Raw genomic sequence first — 19,613 nt, 5'->3', positions numbered from 1 at the left:
ACCTATCACAGGTAGGAAAGAAGATTCAAATGTGAAAACAATCATTTTAACCATGTCTTCAGGTTTCGTACACCCCACAGGGGAGCATCCTGAAGCCGGGAGGAATCTGTAGATGCCAAGGAAGTTGTGTTTGGAAAATCTAAAATGAATTCATTTGAAACTTATGGATGAAGTGAAGACAACTGTTAATTTCACTGCGTCACAATCTTTATTGCTCTTTAATAGCACATCACCTTTAGTTAAAGGCTTTATGGACCTGTGACAAAATATAACCCAGGGGAGAAGCAGCTCACCAGAATAATGTCTTTATGCCAAGGAGTTTCTAACATTCTAATACGCTGTCACACATATTCTTTCAGTTTTACAATTACAATAATTATTTGAGGGTATTATTGATTGGTTCTTTAATTAGCTTGGGGATATATATATAATTAAATTTTTATTAGTTTCATTTTACTCTGAGGGAAATGAGGCGCTAAGCTCTTAGACGACTTCACCACTTATCTCCCACTGAACTAGAAGAGCTCTGAGATTAGAACCCTGCTCTCCAGAAGGGCCATAGTCCTGACCATTACTCTCTGTGACTAAGTTGGGCTTTGGTTTCCAAGAAATAGCTTAACAAAATGATTATGCCTAATAATGCCTGGGAAAAAAATGAACCTAACCTATGCATTCTCAGAAAAATGTGAAAATACATATTTTTAACACATTTGGCAAATGAAATTACAGCTCTTTGCATGGAGCTTTCAAACAGATCTCATTCCAAGAATGTTAAAATAACAGAAGCTGCAACTGTCTGTAGGAGTGTTCAAAGCCAGTCTTTAGGACATGGTGCAGCTCAGGGCTTCCTGTAGAAATCATCAAATACTACCAGGCCCCTCCCCACTCAGTTTCCTCAAACATGCAAAATAGTGGTGTTTTCTTTTTTTCTTTTAAGATAAGCTGACCAACAGAATTCTTGCCACCTCTTCTTAATATCTTCTGCTTCTGTTAAGTCCATACCATTTCTGTCCTTTATCGAGCCCATCTTTGCATGAAATGTTCCCTTGGTATCTCTAATTTTCTTTCCCATTCTGTTCTTTTCCTCTATTTCTTTGCATTGATCACTGAGAGATGGAGAGAGAGAAGCCACCATGTGTGTGTGTGTGTGTGTGTATATATATATATATATATATATATATATATATATATATAAAGAGAGAGAGAGAGAGAAGTCACCCTATATATGTATATATATACATAGAGTGAGAGAGGGAAGCCACCATCTATATATTATATATAATATATATATATGGTGACTATATATATATATATATAGAGAGAGAGAGAGAGAGAGAGAGAATTTTCTGTTTTTTTGGCTGGGGAGATAGTTGTATGAGTTTGCTCAGCTTGTGAAAGTTCATGGAGCTATATATTTATGATATGTGATCATTTCTGAATTCATGTTATACTTCAGTTTTTAAAATTTATTCTCTGAAAAGTTTTCAGTTTTTCCACTCAATTCATACATTGATTCATTCACTCATTCATCAGCTATTTTGAGAATCAGCCATGTTCTGGGTGCATTTCCAAGCAATGGGGTTACTATCATAAGCAATCCATGAGGTTTATATAAATCACCCCTCCCTTAGTCCAGATTTTCAATATCTCTTTCTTGGGTTATGTAACAGCCTCCTAATTGGTCTCCTTGTTGTAATCTTACATCCCTAAAATCTACTCTCCATTTTTCAGAGAAGGTAATCTTCTCAGATTTTAATACCTTTCATGTCCCTCCTGGTACATAAGATAGACTTTAAGTTCCTGGATAATAATAAGCAAAATTTAAAAAAAAAACATTGTAGCTAACAATTATGTATTAGTGATGAAGTTTGTTGTTATTGTCTAGAAACTAAGTTGTCTCCATAATGTCTCCATAGAACCGTTCAACTTCAGCTTCTTTGGTATTGCTGGTTGGGACATAGACCTGAATTACTCTGATATCGAATGGTTTGCCTTGGAAACGAACAGAGATCATTCTGTTGTTTTTGAGATTGCATCCAAGTACTGCATTTCAGACTCTTTTGTTGACCATGATGGCTACTTCATTTCTTCTAAGGGATTCCTGCCCACAGTAGTAGATATAATGGTCATCTGAGTTAAATTCACCCATTCCAGCACATTTTAGTTTGCTGATTCCTAGAATGTAGACGTTCACTCTTGCCATCTCTTGTTTGACCACTTCCAATTTGCCTTGATTCATGGACCTGACATTCCAGGTTCCTATGCAATATTACTCTTTACAGCATCGGACCTTGCTTCTATCACCAGTCACATCCACAACTGGGTATTGTTTTTGCTTTGGCTCCATCCCTTCATTCTTTCTGGAGTTATTTCTCCACTGATACCCAGTAGCATATTGGGCACCTACTAACCCGGGGAGTTCCCCTTTCAGTATCTTATCATTTTGCCTTTTCATACTGTTCATGGGGTTCTCAAGGCAAGAATACTGAAGTGGTTTTCCATTCCCTTCTCCAGTGGACCACATTCTGTCAGAATGGAAAAGAAATGCAAAAAAGCAAAATGGGTGTCTGGGGAGGCCTTACAAATAGCTATGAAAAGAAGAGAGGCGAAAAGCAAAGAAGAAAATGAAAAATATAAGCATCTGAATGCAGAGTTCCAAAGAATAGCAAGAAGACATAAGAAAGCCTTCCTCAGCGATCAATGTAAAAAAATAGAGGAAAACAACAGAATGGGAAAGACTAGAGATCTCCTCAAGAAAATTAGAGATACCAAGGGAACATTTCATGCAAAGATAGGCTCGATAAAGGACAGAAATGATCTGGACTTAACAGAAGCAGAAGATATTAAGAAGAGGTGGCAAGAATACACAGAAGAACTGTACAAAAAAATCTTCACGACCAAGATAATCATGATGATGTGATCACTAACCTAGAGCCAGACATCCTGGAATGTGAAGTCAAGTGGGCCTTGGAAAGCATCACTATGAACAAAGCTAGTGGAGGTGATGGAATTGCAGCTGAGCTGTTTCAAATCCTGAAAGATGATGCTGTGAAAGTGCTGCATTCAATATGCCAGCACATTTGGAAAACTCAGCAGTGGCCACAGGACTGCAAAAGGTCCCTTTTCATTCCAATCCCAAAGAAAGGCAACACCAAAGAATGCTCAAACTAGCACACAATGGCACTCATCTCAGATGCTAGTAAAGTAATGCTCAAAATTCTCCAAGCCAGGCTTCAGCAATACTTGAACTGTGAACTCCCTGATGTTCAAGCTGGTTTTAGACAGGGCAAAGGAACCAGAGATCAAATTGCCAAAATGCACTGGATCATGGAAAAAGCAAGAGAGTTCCAGAAAAACACCTATTTCTGCTTTATTGACTATGCCAAAGCCTTTGACTGTGTGGATCACAATGAACTGTGGAAAATTCTGAAAGAGATGGGAATACCAGACCACCTGACCTGCATCCTGAGAAATCTGTATGCAGGTCAGGAAGCAACAGTTAGAACTGGACATGGAACAACAGACTGGTTTCAAATAGGAAAAGGAGTATGTCAGGGCTGTATATTGTCACCCTGTTTATTTAACTTATATGCAAAGTACATCATGAGAAACGCTGGGCTGGAAGAAGCACAAGTTGGGATCAAGATTGCCAGCAGAAATATCAATAACCTCAGATATGCAGATGACACCACTCTTATGGCAGAAAGTGAAGAGGAACTAAAAAGCCTCTTGATGAAAGTGAAAGAGGAGAGTGAAAAAGTTGGCTTGAAGCTCAACATTCAGAAAACGAAGATCATGGAATCCAGCCCCATCACTTCATGGGAAATAGATGGGGAAACAGTGGAAACAGTGTCAGACTTTATTTTTTGGGGCTCCAAAATCACTGCAGATGGTGATTGCAGCCATGAATTTAAAAGACGCTTGCTCCTTGGAAGAAAAGTTATGACCAACCTAGATAGCATATCCAAAAGCAGAGACATTATTTTGCCAACTAAGTCAAGGCTATGGTTTTTCCTGTGGTCATGTATGGATGTGAGAGTTGGACTGTGAAGAAGGCTGAGTGCCAAAGAACTGATGCTTTTGAACTGTGGTGTTGGAGAAGACTCTTGGGAGTCCCTTGGACTGCAAGGAGATCCATCCAGTCCATTCTGATGGAGAATAACCCTGGGATTTCTTTGGAAGGAATGATGCTGAAGCTGAAACTCCGGTACTTTGGCCACCTCATGTGAAGAGTTGACTCATTGGAAAAGACTCTGATGCTGGGAGGGTTTGGGGGCAGGAGGAGAAGGGGACGACAGAGGATGAGATGGCTGGATGGCATCACTGACTCGATGGACGTGAGTCTGAGTGAACTCCGGGAGTTGGTGATGGACAGGGAAGCCTGGCGTGCTGTGGTTCATGGGGTCGCAAAGAGTCAGACACGACTGAGCGACTGAACTGAACTCAGGATTCTGTGTGATTGATCACTTTCTATAGATGGGGACACTAATGCACAGAGTGCCTGCTAAGGTTATGCATCAAGCAGAAGAATGGACCTTCAAGCTGAGCTAGATCTATCTGTGGACTTCATGTGAACCACCTAATTCACCTATTAGACACTGCCTGGAGTGTTCCTGTCTCAGTTCATCAAGTATCCTCCTGTGAAAAGCCTACCCTCTTTTTAGTGCCCTGACTTCTGATCTTGCTTACTGTCACTCTTTTTCTGAAAAGGAGTAAGTTCCAGTATATGTTCCTCAAGTGTCTTTTTCTCCAACCCCTTCTGTTGCTGTGATCATCATCCTGAGCACAATTCCTCACAGACTGTCCTTGCCCAAAAGCCTTCAATGGGTCTCTTGCCAATGGGTCAAAGTTTTATATCTATGTTTATTGGCCATTCATAACATGGCCTAACCTACCTTTCCATTTGCCTAACTACTCTTGCTGCTGCTGCTGCTAAGTCGCTTCAGTCATGTCCAACTCTGTGCCACCCCAGAGACAGCAGCCCACCAGGCTCCTCTGTCCCTGGGATTCTCCAGGCAAGAATACTGGAGTGGGTTGCCATTTCCTTCTCCTGACCACTCATCATACTTTTCTTTCAAATTCATTTATTGTTAATTCATTTCCACTTCTCATGCCTTTTATCTTCTAATGGCACGTTTCCTAAATTCCCTTCCTCCATCTTGAAAGGTCCAAATTCTACCTTCCTCAAGACCCACTCAATATTGTCATCTTCAAAAATCCATACATATGCCCAGAGTCTTCCCTCATCCTTCTTAGGTTGGATTAGTGTCCCTCCGTGGATTTCCTGTTGCACTTTCTCTCTCCACCTATTATTGCACTATTACCAGTATTTCTCCCTATGGTGACAGTCTCACAGTGAGTCTCTATCTTTGTACCAAACCCCATCCCCAGTCACATACACAGGTAATTATCCTTAGTTCCTGAACATAGTAGATGTCCAGTTCACATCTTTTGAACTAAATTTAAATTGAGGTGCTGCAGGAACGTGGTATCAGTCTAATGGGCAAAAATGGACACATATTCCCAAAATGCTGTGATTGTAGTATTAACTTTATGTACCTTACTTCATGTGGCCTTCTTTGGAATTATTATCAACATTTATTTTATTGTGAAACTGAGCATCTGGGATGTGGATTTACTCAACCAAAGTAATACAAAATTATGAAAGAAACTCAGGTCTCCCTCAAAAGTGAACTTCTCTAGAAAGTCTCTCTGTAAGAATGTTAATTTTGTCAGAAACACAGAGAAAAAAAAGAAGAAACACACTTTTTGGTTTTAAATACTTCCCTTGTCTTTATGACTGTCAGGTATTTTAGGTCATTTACTACTGACTTGCAGATCAAAGGTGACTATCATCAAAATTGGATCTCTGGTATTTCTTTTTATTTATTAATTCCCTTTCTCTTTAAGTTATACAGAGTGAAGAGAACACAACAGACATTTCATAGAAGATCATGGGTTGAAGATAAACAATATGAAAGGAAAGAACCATAGGAGTCATCCAGACAAGCCTTCCTTTTTATGAATTCTTAGCTGCCAAATTTCCGGACACTCACAGACGCTAGAAAAGGAAGGTGTAGCCTGCAAAACCTGGTGGAACTTTCACCAGAGGGGGCTGAAATATAAGAACTCAAAGTCAATCCCTTATACCAGTTAGGAGAGTATTGAAAATATACCTATATACACTGTATATATCTATGTACATATTAATAATGATTAAGTGCCAGGCTTTGTCCTAGATACCAGAAATACAAAAAGATTTGGCATTTTCCTTTTGTGGAGTTCATAGCCAAGTGACTAACACAGTTATAAGTGAATTTATAGGCTCAAATACATAATTATAAAATGCAATAGGAATGCAACCCAGCAATTACTTTCTTGGGCGGTTTTTTTTTTTTTTTTCCCCTCAAATAAATGAAAACATTTTTTCACATAGAGGCCTTGTTTGTTATCACCAAAAACCAAGGGAAAGAAGAAACCTTCAGATGTTGTTCAATGAGGGTAAATAGTAACCAAATTGTGGTAAGCCCATACCATGTAATACTACTCAGCAATTAAAAAAAAAAAAATAGACAATTGATATACACAAAAACTTGGCTTCATCTCAAGGAATTTGTTCTGAGTGAAATAAGCCAATCTCGCAGATTATATAATGTATCCCATTTACATAGAATTTTTAAATGACAAAATAATAGAAATGAGAATAAAATTAGTGATTGATAGGGGTTGGGGATGCTGGGGGTTATGCGTGAGGAAAAAGAAGTGGTCAATATGCCAGACTCTTATAGTGATGGGCTATTTAGTGTTTTGACTGTGGTGGTAGATACATGACCCCACACATGAAATAAAATTGCCTAGAACTAAACAATCACACTGGAGAAGGAAATGGCAATGCACTCCCAGTATTCTTGCCTGGGAAATCAATCCCATGTACAGAGCAGCCTGGTGGGCTACAGTCCCCGGGGTCACAAGAGTCGGACCCAACTGAGTGACTGTCACACAATCACACACACATAAGGTAAAACCGGGGAAATATAAATAAGACTCGTGAAGCACGTCGACATCCTGGCTGTGATACTGCACTGTGGCTTTGCCAGAGGTAACTCTTGGGGAAAATTCGCAAAAGTATACAGAGGCTGTCACTGTATTGTTTTTCAAAACTGCATGTGAATTTGCAATTATCTCAAAATTAAAAAAATTAATTGAAATACGCTATGAGCTATAATAGAATTTATTTGATAAGATGAAGGTGTCTGACATAGGGATGTGGTCCAGCCTGCGGGGGCCCAGTAAGATCTCTCCAGAAAAGAGAACATTTGATCTGAGGATGAGTATGAATAATCTGTAGAAGTAGTTAGGGGCACCTAGGAGGAGGGGGCATGATGTGTTCTTAGAACTGAAAGAAAGCATACAGAATAGCATAGGATAAATCAAAGAGGTAAGCAAGATTGCCACTATAAGCTGTTTTAAAAATTGCCTCTTTATTTTGTGTTTTCTTAAAATGCTATCATACAGGGAATGCTGTGGGTTACTCTCTGGGGGTCGGGGCGGGGAGAGGCGGGAAACTATCTTCCTTGGAAATACCAATGGAATTATTTTACTTAAACTCTTTAAAAAACAAAGCTTTTAAAAAATGTTTTTGTGTATGTTGCCGGGATGGGGGATGGGGAGGTGTAGTGTGTGTGGCTGTATTATAAAATAGTGAATTTCCCTTATCTGAAACTAAACAATAAGAGCATTTGACCATTGTATGTTGGACATACACAATGATTAGGAACAATATTGAAATAGATGAGATCTAATGTTCCTTTCCATTTCTATAATATAGTCTTAGTGCTCTTTTGGGACAGGATTAAAGAGAAAAAGGACAGGCAGATGTGGGGGAAAATATCTGGAAATTGATCATAGCATCTTGTGTTGATTTAAGGAATTGCTCTAATGAGTTATGGCAGCTTTCAGGTTGCAAAACCCTGAAGCACGGTGCGTGAAAACAGGCAGGACAACACAGAGGATTTCACACATGGGTCCCTGGAGTCCTCTCTTCCTCCAGGTAGATGAGTCTTTTCTTAATGGTCTGCATTGCAGGCTACTCATTCTGGATTGGGTTATAAACACAAGCCCTCCTATTAATTTCAAATGATGCATTTCTATCTCTGGCAATGAATAAAACAGATCAATGCCACCCACATGTTTTATTGGGCCTCCTGTGAAATGAATCTGTAGGGAGACAGCCAGCAGGATGGAGTTGACATGCAGATGAGATTTGTAAGTGAGGACATATTGATTATTTTCATCTCAGCTCAAGCAGTAATTCCACCCAACGCTGCTTCCCCTGTTTGAGCTCATTATTTATGCCATAAAAACACTATCTCAATGATAATAACAGGCTTCATTTACAAGCTGGAACATAAAGCATCAACGCTTAAGATTTCAAGAAGTAGAAGAAGAGGGAGAGAGAAATTTAACAAGTCCTACAGAAGCACAAAACTGCCAAGCCTCATCTTGCAGCTTTTATTCTCTCAAAAGAGCAGGAAAGTGAGCAGGTACAAGATTACTGGGCTCTTTATTAAAAACTCAGGGCTTGTCCAAGGGTTGGAATGATGGAGGACTCAGGATTTTCTCCATAGTGAAACTTCCCTTATGGAAATCTGATTTTTGCTGTGCCATGTCATTGTCCCTGTTCAAGGTAGAGAGAGCCTTTTCAAGTGCCTTCTGGCACATGTGTTTCACAGTCTCACCTGTCCATCTGAGCATCCATTCAAATGGAGCCACTTTCAGAAGAAACTAAAAAATGTGTCCGTGTAGAGGGTTTCTGCTTATTTTGTTTTGTTTGTTTGTTTTACCATCAATGGGCAATTTCCAAAGTTAACAAGGCCTATATCTACTGCTATGTCATCAATACTCTGGTAATCTTCATTTAAATTTAAACTCAAACAGGTCGTTTAATTCAGGTTAACCAGCAGCAGTCATTTTGCATACATGTTCCTTGCACTGCTTGTGGGAGCTATAGGCTTTCTCGGTTAGATAAGACATAGATCCAGCCATCAGAGAGCCTTCAGCCTAGGGCAGGAGTCTTACGTATAGCAAGAAGGTCTAAACACTTATAGCAGAAGAATTTACAGAAGGAAATAATAATTACAACATAGAGATGTGGGAAGGCACCCCGTGATAGATGAATCCTTGGCTGGGTCCTGAAATTGTCTATTCTGCTACATTTTCTATTTGAAAATTTGCTTACTTCTCTTTAATGAAACAGTAATACATGTTTATTAGAGAAAATTGAAAAAAGCATACCTATGTAAGAAAAGCAAATGAAAACTAGGTCAATATCTCATTATTCAGATATAACCACCTTGATAATTAGGGATATTTACTTCTATCAGTTCAATTTAGTCGCTCAGTCGTGTCCAACTCTTTCCGACCCCATGAATCGCAGCACACCAGGCCTCCCTGTCCATCACCAACTCCCGGAGTTCACTCAGACTCACGTCCATCGAGTCAGTGATGCCATCCAGCCATCTCATCCTCGGTCATCCCCTTCTCCTCCTGCCCCCAGTCCCTCCCAGCATCAGAGTCTTTTCCAATGAGTCAACTCTTCTCATGAGGTGGCCAAAGTACTGGACTTTCAGCTTTAGCATCATTCTTTCCAAAGAAATCCCAGGGCTGATCTCCTTCAGAAAGGACTGGTTGGATCTCCTTGCAGTCCAAGGGACCCTCAAGAGTCTTCTCCAACACCACAGTTCAAAAGCATCAATTCTTCAGCGCTCAGCTTTCTCAACTCTAACATCCATACATGACCACTGGAAAAGCCATAGCCTTGACTAGACGGACCTTTGCTGGCAAAGTAATGTCTCTGCTTTTGAATATGCTATCTAGGTTGGTCATAGTTTCCTTCCAAGAAGTAAGCATCTTTTAATTTCATGGCTGCAGTCACCATCTGCAGTGATTTTGGAGTCCCCCAAAATAAAGTCTGACACTGTTTCCACTGTTTCCCCATCTAAATCCCATGAAGTGATGGGACCAGATGCCATGATCTTTGTTTTCTGAATGTTGAGCTTTAAGCCAACATTTTCACTCTCCACTTTCACTTTCATCCAGAGGCTTTTTAGTTCCTCTTCACTTTCTGCCATAAGGGTGGTGTCATCTGCATATTTGAGGTGATTGATATTTCTCCTGGCAATCTTGATTCCAGCTTGTGCTTCTTTCAGCCCAGCATTTCTCATGATGTACTCTGCGTATAAGTTAAATAAGCAGGGTGACAATATACAGCCCTGACATCCTCCTTTTCCTATTTGGAACCAGTCTGTTGTTCCATGTCCAATTCTAACTGTTGCTTCCTGACCTACATACAGGTTTCTCAAGGGGCAGTTTAGGTGGTCTGGTATTCCCATCTCTTTCAGAATTTTCCACAGTTTATTGTGATCCACACAGTCAAAGGCTTTGGCATAGTCAATAAAGCAGAAATAGATGTTTTCCTGGAACTCTTTTGCTTTTTCCATGTTCCAGCGGATGTTGGCAAGTTGATCTCTGATTCCTCTGCCTTTTCTAACACCAGCTTGAACATCTGGAAGTTCATGGTTCACGTATTGCTGAAGCCTGGCTTGGAGAATTTTGAGCATTACTTTACTAGCATCTGAGATGAGTGCCATTGTGTGCTAGTTTGAGCATTCTTTGGCATTGCCTTTCTTTGGGATTGGAATGAAAAGGGACCTTTTCCAGTCCTGTGGCCACTGCTGAGTTTTCCAAATGTGCTGGCATATTGAATGCAGCACTTTCACAGCATCATCTTTCAGGATTTGAAACAGCTCAGCTGCAATTCCATCACCTCCACTAGCTTTGTTCGTAGTGATGCTTTCTAAGGCCCACTTGACTTCACATTCCAGGATGTCTGGCTCTAGGTGAGTGATCACATCATCATGATTATCTTGGTAGTGAAGATCTTTTTTGTACAGTTCTGTGTATTCTTGCCACCTCTTCTTAGTATCTTCTGCTTCTGTTAGGGCCAGACGATTTCTGTCCTTTATCGAGCCCATCTTTGCATGAAATGTTCCCTTGGTATCTCTAATTTTCTTGAAGAGCTCTCTAGTCTTTCCCATTCTGTTGTTTTCCTCTATTTGTTTGCATTGATTGCTGAGGAAGGCTTTCTTATCTCTCCTTGCTATTCTTTGGAACTCTGCATTCAGATGCTTATATCTTTCCTTTTTTCCTTTGCTTTTCAATTCTCTTCTTTTCACAGCTATTTGTAAGGCCTCCCCAGACACCCATTTTGCTTTTTTGCATTTCTTACTTCTATACCTGTTCCTAATTAGATTTTATATATAAAAGCAGATGTACATTTTACATCATTTTTGTATCTACATTTTTTCCACTTAAGAACATGTCATGAAAAACCTTTTAGGTCAGGGTATATTCTTCATCATCATTCTAACGACTGCAAGACATCCTTTGTAAGGATGTCGCATATTTACCTAACTGATTTCGTGAAACTGGACAGTTACTGTTAAAAATGTCACTGGGGCTAAAAACAATATTCTAATTAACATGTTAGAAACAAATTCTTTACTCACATCCATGATGATCACTTTAGGATAAATTCCTAAAACTAAAATTACCAGATAAAAAACATTTTTAAAGTTGTTGATAGATACAGCAATGTCATTTTTCATAAATGTTCTATCAGTCTTGTTTCCCAACAGTAGATAGGAGTGTGACTTCCCAGACAGTTTTCTGACAGGCAGAGTTGATGGGGAATGTTTTGTCCGCTGATAAAATAACCTTGGCAGGGATAATGTAAATATTTGGTGGTATTCAGGCCTATGTTTAGGTGTTAGCTGGAGACAAAGTCGGAAGAGAGGTTTGGAGCAAGTGAGTGAGTCAAAATAACTTTGCTTTTCTTTCATCTAATAGCAAAAATCAGGCACTGACGAATGTTTTAAATAATTGTATGATTATTATAAGTAATATATGTACATAATGAAAGCAGATATAAAAAATATTTAGGCTATAAATTGAACAATAATAGTGGCCTCAAAGGAAATGGCATCCTACTCCAGTGTTCTTGCTTAGAGAATCCCAGGGACAGCAGAACCTAGTGGGCTGCCGTCTATGGGGTCGCACAGAGTCGGACACGACTGATGCGAATTAGCAGCAGCAGCAGCAAGTCCTTCGTCTGGTTGCCTTCCACAAATGTAACTGAGAGTAGCTGGTCATGTTTTCAGGAGAGTTGTGAGTTCCTCAAGTATGCTTTGTGTGCTTGATTTTTTTTTTTTTTAACCAAAATGGGACTACCTATCTGATCTACCAACTTGAGAGAAATGAATTGCACATACTTGTCTCAGCTTCCTCCTTTCCTCTCTTTAGGAAGTTCTGCCCCAGTGAGCATGCCCAGGGAAGTCCCTACGGAGCATGTTCTGCCCAGTGGGAGCCCTTTACTGGTCTAGGCATACAGTGGGCATTCGGGAAGCCAGTCTGCCTGAAGATCAAAGTCGCATTCTCTAGCAGACTTTACTGTTTATTTAAAGGGGTTATTTTGGTCTCCACATATGCTATTTCTTGTCTTATTTCTCAATAAGACTCTGAAATTAGGCAGGAGAAAAGTGTACTATTTGCTGGGTATACTCTCAAAGAATCCAATGCATATAAATGTAGACAATTTGGTTAACCAGTCTTCTGTTGATGAGCATTTATAGTTTGCAGATTTTTTAAATTACACAAAACACATACTTACATAAGTATATTTGTAAGGTATAATCTAACAAATGGAATTACTCTGTGAAAGTGTATGCATTCTTTAAGTTTTGAAAGAGCCAAATTGACTTCTATTTTTTTTACATGTTATATATTTTACAAATTTACAATCTCATCAATTGTTAATGCACTATTGGATTTTCTCAAAAACTGCCAATAAGCAGTATTCTCAAACTGATCTACACCATTCTAATAGGTGACAAAAGGCATCTCACTGAAATCTTCATTTGCATTTCCTTAATTATATGTGAGATTGTGCTCTTTTTCATGTTTATGGGCCATTTGGATGATTCTTTCTAGGGACTGCCTGTTCGTCTTCTTTGCTCATTTTTCTATTAAGTCATTTGTCTGTCTGTTACTGATTTTTAAGAGTTCTTTGCATATTAATAAAGTCAGCTATTTCTCTACATTATGTGCTGTGAATAATTTTTCCATTTATTATTTATCTTTTGATTTTGAGTAGGCATGTTTTTCTTTTTGTCAAATATCACAGAGTCAAATTCTATTTGCTTTTATGACTTATCTGTACTGAATTGCTACTGGCCAAATGATCCCTGAGAAGAGAGACCCCTAAGATTGAAAAAGAAAAATAGAAAAATACTAGAAACAGATATGAATTGGAGGAATATTACAATGACTTTAATACATAGTCAAGACTATGGTAATGGTAAACCAACGAAAATGAGTGTGAGAATCTTCAGAAAATAGGTGTTGTTAAGGGGGAGTAGAAGGTAAGTGAAGATTAAAAAGGATAAAATCCTAAGATTCAAACATTGGTAGTACTGGGAGTTGACACGTACATTTTCTCTAAGGAAATTCCTTTATTTTCCAGTCGTACACGAACTGCATTAATCTGGACTTACAAACAATTCTAACAGATTATTTTCAGTGGATAATGTTAGTCTCTTTTTAAGATGTCAACTGCTTCTTCCCCTCTCCTTAGAGAATGAAAAATTTAATACTGTTAGCATAATAGAGGGTGTCCTAGGACAACATCAATTTAATAACTACACTATTATTTATTAATGAATATTATGTCTCTGATAATCTTATAAAGAATTCCTTTTGCCATGCTTATCACAAGTAATGATGATATACTTATTTATGAATATTGACCATTTGGTCCTTTCTTAGACCAAAATCTCCATGAGAACCATGTTTGTTACATTCACTGTGTCTCTTGTACTTAGCAAAAGGCTTACATATAATAAGTGTCCAAGAAGTCATCTCCCATGAATGAATGGTAGCTACCATTCACATATTCTTTAAATGTTTTCATACTTATAAAGCATATATACCTGCGGAAATTTATCCGGATGTTGAATGTCACAGCAGCTCCATGGGTTAGGCTTTGTTCCCATTTTATTGAGGAGGAAATTTAGGTTCAAGCATGTGACATGACATTTCCAGGATCAGATAAGGAGCGAAATCATAACTTCAAGACACAATTTCACATAGCGCCTATTTCACAATGTCATGCCTGACATCTAGAATCATAAAAGTTCAAAGATGAAAAGGTTAAAAACTATCTAAATGGTGCCAGAGTTGGTAGTTCATAAAAAACATATGTGTTCTGTGCACAAATAATGAAATAATAGATGTCCTCATTAGGTGGTTCATACAATTACTATGGTGACTTTGATGTTCAAAGTCAAGGTTATTTACTAATAGTAAGTTATTGAGAATACATTGTAAGTATGACAATGGATATCTCTCTGCCCGTGCCCAAAGTGAGTATGAAAAGAGTGTGGCTTTGTGTTGGAGAAAGAAGAGTTTAGATTAGTTAGTAAGATGATCACATTAAGATATGACCCACTATGACTAAACACAGCTGTGACTGAAGTTAACCAAGAGAGGAGACTTTCTTATGGCACAGCAGATTAGACAAGAAGCTACTTCTAATTTCCGCAGAGCCTGACGATCGGTCAAATTCACAGCAACAAGTTCCTCATCCAATGAATATGTGATAAACTCTTGTGTTGTAACAGGCCGCATGCTGAAAGCCAGAGATTCCACGGCAGAGAAGAGGGGCAAAATCTCTGCCCTCAGGAAGCATATATTCTAATAAGGTGATACATCAAAGACAATGAGTATACTGGTAAATGCAGCACCGCACCTTCTGACTATTAGACAAATATCCAAGGCAGAGCGAAATAGTTAGGGTCAAAACCAGAGGCTAGATATTGATGTTCGTAAAACAGAATGAGGTTTTGAAGCTAGGGAACAAGAGGGAAGATGAGAGACGATGCAGTCAAAAGCCAGCAGGGGCCAAGTCATGCAGGATAGGAAGTCTGGTTTTTCTGCATTGAATGAGAAATCACTGACGGGTTTTAAATAGGGAAATAGCTTTCTGAAGGAAAAGTGTTGCCTGCCTAAAGCCCTCAGACACTGCAACCATCCTCAACGGTACACTCGGAGAGGATTCAGGGTGGAGAGAAGTAGGATACTGGTCTTAGAGTGTTAAGGTGCATACCAAAGGAATGATTTTAGCGAGCTCAGGCTCCTGCATCTCCCCATACACAGAAAAGTACTAAATTCATCAACTTGAGATACCCATGTTCTCTTTAATTAACAACAGTCTGTTGAAGTGTCAACTACCCGGTCTTTGTTGCAAAAACTATGTATCCTGGCTCCTCCCTTATCTCTTTGGAGCAGTCTTGGGGTGGAGAGGCTGTGTCCCAAGCTGAGGCGCACCAAATAAAACCCAACTCTCAACTTTTAGGTTGTACTTTTTTTTCAGTTAATAATTATAATTATAATGGTTTCTTTTAATCTGTAGTATCTAGACTGAAAGAGTGATGATGTTAAGAGAAGAAATGCTAGTAAAGTTTGATGAAATTTCTGTTTTAAGGGAAGCACCAAAGTCTAATAGGAATCAGCACATTTAAGAAGGGAAGGAGAGTGACCTCAGTGTTATGGATTTACAGAATCAGAAATGTTGCTCTTTTGTTGATGGTAAGCTCTTGGAAGCACCCATGCTTTGAAGAACTTTCTGGCCTCTTATCTCTAAAACTGACCATAGCACATCCTGACCACTCATCCATGAGAGGTCTGAAAATTACCAAAGGGGATTTAGAGCATTGTATTGCAACATTTTCTTTACCCAGATAAATGAATAAATGAATGAGTGAACATGTAAATAAAGAAGCAAAATAACTCTCAGAGTTTTAGTTGAAGATGAGATATGGATTAAAGCAATGACATCAAATCCTACTTTATCATCAGAATCATTTGGAAAGCTTTGTAAGGATCAAAATTTCTAGGTCCCACTTGTGCAGATTCTAACCTACAGATTAGCAGGGCTCTGTGCCCAGGAATCTGTATTTTTTAAAGGTCCCATTAAATGTTGATGTTTAGCCAGGTTTAGCAACCATTGAATTCGTTAAGCTTGCCAAGTCCCTTTCAGCCCAATGAGTCTGTAAATTATCAAACTGCAGTGGGACCAACATGGGACCATTGCTAGATGGTGCTAATGTGAACTGCCAAACTGTTTCATTTTAAATTTCATTTGAGGAGAAAGCCAAACGATATTAGCAAAAAAAAAAAAAAAAAGGTTATTGGCACCAAATTCTCCCAGCTGCTATGCATTGAACACTCAAATTGCTATATATATTCTGATTGTGTGAGAGAGAAAATGCATCTTCCAGGGAGACATGACTGATGGTCCAGGGAGTGTTTAGGTCCTGGGAGAAGGTATTTAGAACCATCATACATTATTTTTGTAAAACTCCCCGTGTTGTCACTTTGGGGAAAAAAAAAAAAAAGATCACTTGTGGCTGTGTCTTCTAGCTATAAGTCGTGCTAAGTGAGGAGGAAGCTGCCATCAAAAGCATCCCATGGGTTCAAGGTCACATGGTGAGTCACTGACCAAAATAGTGTTCAGCCATGGACTCTATGTTCTTAATTATGTAATCAGTCTCCCAAGGTAAAGCAACAGCACAAACCAACAGAAGTGCCTAGTTGTTTAGATGGAAATTCTATTGCTTTCCTGTACCAGACTAAACCCTCTTAGGAAAAATGATAGGATCAGGAAGGGGAGGAGTATTGGCAAAGTCTTTTGTCCATAAATAATTTGCTTTTTCTGTCCTGGTGTCGTAATATTGAAATGCCAGTATTAGTGGCTCTTTTTGGCGGAGGGGAAATATACCCACCTCAGGCCATATAGTTTTAGATTTCCTGGGTAAACCAGTAAAGTGAGTGCTTTATTCACTATCTGACATTCTTTCAGCAGAGCTTGAGTTTGTGGTATGTACTGACCACTATAATGGACACCAGAAGTACAATGGTGACTAAAACACAAATCCTGCTCTTGAGAAAATCCTAGCGAGTGCGATGGCCAGGTCCTGTGCTTGTATGAGTATACTGCACTAAGTGTTATAAGTCTATGCAGACACTGTGACTTTGTTCAAAAAAAGAATTTCATGGAAAAGAAAGTTATACATATATATAAATACGTATGTATGCAGTAATATGCATATCAATCTATATATCTGGTTTTGATCTCTGGGTTGGAAAGATCCCCTAGAGGAGGGCATGGCAACCCGCTCCAGCATTCTTGCCTGGAGAATCCCATGGACATAGGAGCCTGGTGGGCTACAGTCCATGGGGTTCCAAAGAGCCGAGCAGGACTGAGCGACTAAGCACGGCAGGCATCTGTGTATCTGAATCGCTTTGCTGTTCACCTGAAACTAACACAGCTGTGTAAGTCAGCTACACTTCAATTTGAAAAAGAGACTTTCTTTCCAGGCTGGCCTTGCAACGTATTTGAATTTCTAGAAGTGTCCCAAAATACTTTCCATTTCACATGTTCCTTGCATGTGCCCTTTCCAGACAATTCTCTCCTGGTGTTTAACTGCCATCTTTGAATACCAAAGCTGCATGGTGAGGCCCATGCATGCAATATCTGGTTCACAGTTTCCATGCGTTCCAGGGAAGACATCCCTGCTCAAATTCCAGATAATCAAGAAAAGAAGCCTCAATGTAATTCTAGCTGCCTACCATTTAAGTCTTCCCAGATAAGAGCCTAAACCTTACAGGACAGAGACCAATTATTCCCACTATATTCTGCCAGAATTGAAAAACAAAAATAATAGTTATCATGTGTTGGATTTATTACTTGTCAGGTACTGTGCTAAGGGATTTACATGATTAGTTTTCTGCTCATTTAATCCTTAAAATGACCATGAATATTGCTTATTATTATTCCCATTTTACAGATGGTGAAACAAAGGCTTTTTAGAGGATATTACTTGACCAAGATAACATAACTGGTAAAAAGTCAGGCTGAGACTGAAACCCAAATATGGTTGCCTATCTCCATAATTTATTGAAACTATAATTTATTTACATCAAAATTTATTTTAGCCATCTGTTAACTTGTCAGTCCGTATGGATATCTGGTTGAATTCTTGATCGACAGAATCCATAGCATAATAAATTGGTTTATTTATTATACTACAATGTTTGGGGTGGTTTATTATTCAACAACAGCTAACTAGAATAAGACTTCTCCGATCTGACTGTTAGTTAAAATACAAATACACACCCCTCAAGGACAATTTATTATCCATTTCTGAAAGAAAGGGAAAGTAACATTTACAAAGATTATTGTGCAGTCTAATTTTTTGCAGTTTATTATGTGCTTTCCTTAGAGACATAAAATATTTCCATCTTGGACCTCATTTTTACAGAAAAGCACATTTACTTTGAGCATGGAGAAATGCTCAGACATTACCTATAGTACATCTTCCTAGACTGATGTCTTAGCATGTTATTGACCAAGGGATTTTTAAAGAAACTAACTCCTATGGCATTAATATGTCTCTGGTCACTAATGTGTTAATATTCACCATCCCCTTTAGCCTGTCTGCTTTACACTCATCTTTCAAATAATCAACCCAGACTTAGTTTCCCCTGGAAGATTTTCCATGATCTGTACAGTTTAATTAGGTAGATGATATCTGAGCTTCCAATGTGTCATGTACCCAGTCAAAGCAAGTATTTCTGAAAGATCAATAGTTTAGTGCTCATTTCTGCATTTAAACTGTAAAATCCTTGAGGATCGAGATGTAGCTTTGCTCACTGCTCCATCCCCGTAACTTCCCATAGGGTCCATAAGGTCACAAATGACCGTGAGAAGTAAAACTCGAGTTCCTATATCTTCAAATATCTTACATAGTTGCTTAACCCTTCTACTTCTGATCAGTGAAAAACTCCAATACTTCTCTGTCACCATTATTTTTTCAATCCCTCAACTCCCTGAAAGTAGAAGTCTGGCATGATGGGCCCTCACTGGTGTCTAGGGGGAGAGTAAGGAGGAACAGGGATGAAGAACCCTGAACTGCTGGATGAGATGAGACAGATCAACTATGTCCCTGAGTCCTGGAGACAGACTACCTGGGCTCAAAAGTGAAGTCGCTCAGTCGTGATCAACTCTTTGCGACCCCATGGACTATATAGCCTACCAGGCTCCTCTGTCCATGGGATTTTCCAGGCAAGAATACTGGAGTGGGTTGCCATTTCCTTCTCCAGGAGATCTTCCTGACCTAGAGATTGAACCTGGGTTTCGCATATTATGGGCAGATGCTTTACCATCTGAGCCACTGGGGAAGTCACCTTGGTTCAAAGTTTGGTTTTATTAGCTGCTTTCTTGTGATCTCGGTCAGTTTACTTAACCTTACCAAGACTAATTGTCCTCAATTTAATAAAGATTATTGCCAAACTAAATGAAATGGTGCACCATGAGAGTCTGGGTATGTATATAGCTCATAGTAAGCATTCAGTTTCTCAAGAGGCAGGTTAGGTGGTCTGGTATTCCTATCTCTTTCAGAATTTTCCACAGTTTATTGTGATCCACACAGTCAAAG

The sequence above is a fragment of the Budorcas taxicolor genome, chromosome 8 (assembly GCF_023091745.1).
Source record: "Budorcas taxicolor isolate Tak-1 chromosome 8, Takin1.1, whole genome shotgun sequence".
Taxonomy (NCBI): Eukaryota; Metazoa; Chordata; class Mammalia; order Artiodactyla; family Bovidae; genus Budorcas; species Budorcas taxicolor.
The sequence above is the reverse complement of the archived record's forward strand: the minus strand, read 5'-3'. Positions refer to the sequence as shown.